Below are 6278 nucleotides of genomic sequence, written 5' to 3' on the forward strand. Positions count from 1 at the left end.
CCTCCTAAGCTTCATCTTCCCACAATTCAGCCTTTTAAATTATTTCAGCAGTAATAGAGTATTTCAAACTGGGGGTATTTGGGCTTATTGGCTAGTATGTCAGGGACAAAGACTTAGAAATTTGTGCCAGAAGATCTGGTTATTATAAAAGAGAGAGATACATGTATTCTACTATGATGCTGAAATGTATGAATTATATCCTCAGACTTACATCCATCTGTTTTCACACATTTTCATGTATTTCACCCATTGGACAGAGCTGCAGTGTAAACGTGTTTCCCTTTTGGATATATGTTGTGTTCCCTGTAGCCCTTTTTATCACATCGTGTTTTCAGGCAAGTTCTACTCTTTTGCAGGTGCATATATAATGATGCCAGTTTTAAGTTATGAGTAGCAGAGACCACTCTGCTCGGTCCCCATCCCTTTCTTTTATCCCGATGCCTCATCACAAGCCATTTATCCTGGGCGGGGTCTGTGCGCATTACCACTTTGACTGATTTGACTGAATTGACTAATGAACCACTTTTTGGTTTCATAAAGATGAACCAAATGGACTGTCCCACAGAAAGCATTGCAGTCAGTAGATTGTTAACCCCGAATGAGCCAGTTTGTATCCTAAACCTCTTTTTTCCTATGGCCCAGTACTCTCCAATCTCCACATACCTGTGGAGCTTATCTCACCTGAGTCAGGGTCGGGACTCCATTCTCCTCTTGCTGGGGCCTCAGGTAAGTAACCTATGGGAGATACGATAGAAGGTGCTTTTCTACTTGCCAATGTGTGACTGACGTGTGAAGCCTGGCCTGAGGACTGGGAGGCTCGAGGGCTGGGCAGTGTCAGCAGGCGATGATCTCCTGTCCATGGTTAGCAGCAGCTGTTGATGCACACAGCTCTCTGTCGTCACTAAGGGGCTTACACCCCTTCCACTCATACTCCTCCTTCAACAAAAAGTCACTCTTCTTCCCACCTAGAAAGGTCTTAAGGAAGTTAAAATGGAGTTGAATTAGAGGTTCAGTCACTCCAATGAGCAGATGACATGGGGAAGATGCAGGGTCTGCAGGTCTTGGGTGGGGCTGGAGAAACTGCATTTTCACCAAGGACTGAAGGAGCTTCTGATGCAGGTGGGCACCAGACCTCACTATGAGAAACACTGGGGAGAGGATTGACTCTCAGAGCCTGCATTTCCCTAGTGCTTCCCTTAGAAAGTCAGCAAATATGCTATGCCACAAGCTCCAAGCATGTGCCATCTGCTGTGTCCGGTCTTGGTGAGAGAAAGGCAAAGAACACGAACTCTAGCCTTTGTTCTCCTGGAGCTGGCCACTCCAAAGGGTCTGTGCAGCCCTCACAGGGAGGCAGAAGATGAAAGGAGTGGGTTGAAGGAGGTTTTCAAGTTGAGGAGGGGAAGGCTTGAAGACAATGAGAATGCTTCATTGATTCCAACTTACTGAGCTCTGGAGTTGAATTCAATGCTGACTAAGCTCTGACTTGCTTGCTATCATTTATATGGTAAATAATGAAATAGTGCTTGGTGACTCATTAGCTGTCTAGAAAGCCTTATCGCATCCTAAGGTGAAAATACTACAGCTCCTTAGGAAGAAGGGGGATTTCTGGGCTGGTGTCTCACTGCAGGACTCCCCTGAGGAAATGTTGGATGTACAGGGCAGGGCCTGGGGCCCAGTCCCTTTGGCATCAGCAGAGGAAATCAGTACAGGCAAAATCATCTTCGCGTGGGAGCCGGAGCTTTGCCGGTTGCTATACCAAAGCTGACATTGAAGTCTCAGGTTAGGAGTGAATCCAGATGAGAGCACGGACTGGAGCCATGGGGCAGCCCGAGGAAGGGGAGAGAAGCTGGGGTGGGGAGGGTATCTGTGAGTGGGAGAAGCCACTGTAGGATAGCCAAGGCCAAGCTCTTCCTTTGTAGCTGGGGTGAGCGGGAAAGCAGGTCACTGCTGGCAAGGAGGTGTGGGAGGCCCGGGCGTGTCTCAGGGGACTGGATGCTGGGAGAACACGTTCACAGAGGGGTGAGGCCACCATCCCCTTCAGGCCATTTTGTGGTGGAGAAACCCCTGGAGGAGAGGGGGCAAGTGAGAAAGATGGACAGGAGCCAAGAACTGTCCTGCTTCAGAAAGCTGTTGGGTGATGAGGGGCAGGGGAGAAGTGAAGGCTGAGAGTGTAAAAGCTTGAGCTCATTTCTGTTTCTTGAGACTTAAAACCAAGCTGTAGTTCTACCCATGGTGGAGTCTGATTGTCTCCTTCCCAGGTTTGTGCCCCCGCTGAGGGGCAAAGAGGCTGAGGAGGTGTAGGCTTCATGTGATAGGATCCATGCTGCCGCAGGGTCTGGGCTGGGCTGACAGCTGTTAGGTTCTAGTGTTTCTAGAGCAGGTGAGGAGATACAAGCAGAAGCACTGAAAGGAAGGCAAGTCACTTCTGGAATCATGAGCCAGCTTGACTGGGGAGGAGCCCAGCCTCTTCTTGGATTCTTGTGGTCTTTGCAGAGTAGTGCCAGTATTTGCTTCATCTCACCTGTAGCCTGTTACTGAATGTTAGAAAAAGTCCATCCGCCCTTCTAGACACAAATACCTTCTCAATGTATCTGGACTAAGTGAGGGCCACCTTTGGCATGAGAGACACTTTCTTAAAGAAACAGACACAAACTAGGTCAGTTTCAGGGGTGGAGTCTTGCAATGCTTTTAGGGAGAAGCAAATGGGTGTTGCAACTAGGGACGGGCAAACAAGTTCTGAAAAAAATGCCCCCTGCCTCCACCCCCACTCTACTGAACTTTCTCTTGTTTCATATTAGAGCTAAATGATGGTTCAATAAAATGTTTTTTTAAAATTATTTTTAAAAAATAAGTGAGAACTATTTTCCCAATGCACCTCTTTCCATTTGGTTTCCGGTAGAAGTTTGGAATTTAGCAGCAATGATCTCTAAGCTTGTGGAATCTTTGGCCTTCAGAGCCTTTGCGATGGTAATTTAGAGTAAAATAAATATAAATGTTCCTTTGCTTTCTAGGGTTTGATCTGGAAGGGACTTTGAGATCACTCTTAACTGATGGTAAAGCTAAAATTAAGATTTGCTCATGATCTGGGAACTTGGTCTAAGTCCCTGTTAAGCCATTTCAGAAAAATTACTACAGACATCTTTTTGAAAAACATCTGGAGAAGCAGAGCTCATCATTTTCTTTGGCAACATTCTTCATCATCATAATTTCTGCGGCTCAGGAAGTGGTTTTTATTCACCTTATTTCAATTAATTAATTAATTGTGCAGAATAGGGATCTGGATAAGGAGATATGTTGTTCCAATATCATTTGAAGAAGATTTGACATTGCCATCTTTCCAACAAGGGAGGAGGGGCCTGAGAAGTACACCTAAAGGCAAGGCTACATTTTGCCAGAACCTTCCCGTTCCATTTGAGTTGGAATCTAGGAACACTTAGAGCTGTTATAAATCGAACTTGTAAATAAGTTTTATAAAGATCTCTAAGCCTGTAGCCAAGCTCACCAGGTGACATATCTCCTCCTCATCTGTATGCCCATTTCATTTCACCTGTTTCTTTTTTTTGTGGTGCTACAATATTCTGTCTTGTGCTCTAGTCATTAATTTAATATGTTGTATGCCCTGAACTGGACTTTAAGAGCTCTGATGACCTGAACTGTGTTTGATTCATCAATGCCTTGAACTTAGTAGGTACTCAAAATGTGATTGTTGGGTTAATGATGGTTCCCACAGTGGCAGAGGTCATCCTTTGTGAGTCATGCTTGTGTCCTCCCACCCACTCACTTGACAGCCACCTGTGATGGACAAACTTCATTTTGGAGGTTGGGTTCTCTATCATTGCTATTTAACATTTTCCTTGAGACTTTTTTCTTTGGAGGGAATGTTGCAAAAGACCACATTGATAGGTGACTCTTTGGACTATGCTAGTATTAAGATGAGTATCATGATTCTGGTCTAAGAGAACACAAGTATTGACTTACTGAAAATTTGCCCCTACACCATACCTACTGAAGGCTGTCCTACATATGTGGCATGGAGGGACTGTGCTGATAGGATGCCAGTTTGGCATTTTATTTGGTTGATGGTGCAGTCACCATTGAGGCATGTTCCCATGGGATGTGCCAGGAATCTGCTGATTGGCATGATAGTTTTGAAATCTACTTGGGCTCTGAGGGAAGTTTGATGTGTCAACATCTCCTCTCCATCCTTGTTCATCTGATATTTGATTATAAGCCATGAAATCAGCAAGGGATATTTTCATATTTCCTTTCAGAAAGAGGAATTAGAATGTGACCAATAGAAATGAACCCTTTTTGAGTTCAATGACAGTCTCTCACCAGAGTCTAATTTCAAAAATGTACTCCAGGTCTAGGTTTCCATTTTTAAGTGAATAAGTGGACCACTTTGTATGTCCTTTCATAATGGTGTTCATCAGCTCGGGGGCCTTGAGAGGTCAGGATTTCAGCAAACAGGTCCCAGACGAGCATGTGCCATTGACTGGGGAAAACACATTCAGATTCACTTCCAAACCTGTAGGTGCTTTTGGCTTCTGGAACCTGAGCTGGTGCTGCCAGGTGTGGAAATGCCTCATCGCTAGGCCATGGGCTCCAACAGTATGTCTGTTTGCTTGTTTGTTTTGGTAGAGGAGGTGGATCTGGAATGGGTGGTTGGGGGAAAATAAAGAGCTGAAAGACAATTCTCCTTCAATTCCTGATGTAATAATAAATTATTGGTGTGTGTGTGAATTGATGTGGAGAAACATCAAATATTCTAAAATCCTGAAGTAATAGAGATTCTTGAAAGATCATTAAATAATCTTTATTCTGCTTCAGACAAAGGTATTATTACCTTTAGAAGATACTTGAGGTTGCATAGAGGTTCTGAGTTTAGCAAATCATAGTCTCTACAAGGGTTTTCTGTGAGGGGTGTCCTGCTGCTGAGATCCCAGCTCTGTGTTTTGGAAAATTCTTTTCTTTGGTTGGCAGCTGCTCCATTAATTGTATCACGCTTAAAACCCAGGAAAAACAAAGCAACCCAGTTTTTTTCTTGTGGCAAATCACTGGTTGTTACTATTATTATTGTTTCTATTCACGTCAATTCTTGAGCAAATGCCATGATCACGTGGTGTGCTTCCTTCCACAGCTCAAAGTGCTTGCCCACATTTGCACATTGGATCCTCACAACACTGGTGCGTGAGAGAGAAGGGGAAAATATTAGAAACATGGACAAAAATGGGTATGTCTCTGATACTTGATTCTCAACTACAAGATTATAGGCTCAATTTTTCTCCCCTCAGGTGCCCTCATTATCAAAGAGTATTTTCTTTAGCAGTGCTAACGTAGAGAACAAATCAGCAGAATACGCTACTCTGAGCTGTTTTCTCAGTGCTAGAACTGGATTTGCTCTTAAGTATCCCCATTTCCTATCATTCAATTCTTTGCTCTCACAAGAACGAGTAAATCCAGCAAATATTTGTCAGAGTCCAGACTGTACGTAGCCTTGTGAAAAGGCAGGGAACACAGGGAAGGATGGAGGAGATCCTAGCCTCCAGGTTCCTGGAAAAAAGTAAGGTTAGCACCCAAGAAGAGTAAAACAGACAGAGACACTACTTGTACTGAGCACCAAGTGAGTGATGCAGACAGAAACTGCTGTCCAACCAAGTTCAGCAAAGACAAACATTGCAGTCCTATAGGATTGATTGCCCCAGAAGCCTTGTTGGGGAGGAAAGAAGTTCACCATTTAGCTCATTAGGGCTAGAGGTGTAACCTTTTTCTCTCAATTCCTTCCCTTCCCGTCTCTCCCTTCCCTGCCTTTCCCAACCCCCTTTTCCTTTTTATGGGTTCATAAACATAGATGATCATTTTGCCTGTAACCCTGACTTAACTTACAGTGCTTATGGAAAATGTAATTATTTACCCTGATCACTCTTGTGTAAATGTAGTCTTAACTACAGTATAGACCTTTTTCTGAGGATTGCTAAGGAGAAGTCTGAAATGGACAATGTTCTCGTGTATAAGTCAGTTAGGGGGGTCATGAGGATAGCTCATAGAGCTCCCAGCCTTCCTCTTCTGTCTTTGTCACCAACAGTTTAATTTTAAGCACATTAAAACACATACCTCAAATTTAAATGATTAAATTTTAACAATCAATTTAACCATTTAAATAAAAATCAAGCAAAAAAAAAAATCATCTCTTAACAATAGCCACAATGACAATGGCAACAACAACAAAACCCTGAGCAAAATGAGACCTGGCAGCTGAACCAACATTTCCAAGCCCA

The sequence above is a fragment of the Myotis brandtii genome, unplaced genomic scaffold (assembly GCF_000412655.1).
Source record: "Myotis brandtii unplaced genomic scaffold, ASM41265v1 scaffold9, whole genome shotgun sequence".
Taxonomy (NCBI): domain Eukaryota; kingdom Metazoa; phylum Chordata; class Mammalia; order Chiroptera; family Vespertilionidae; genus Myotis; species Myotis brandtii.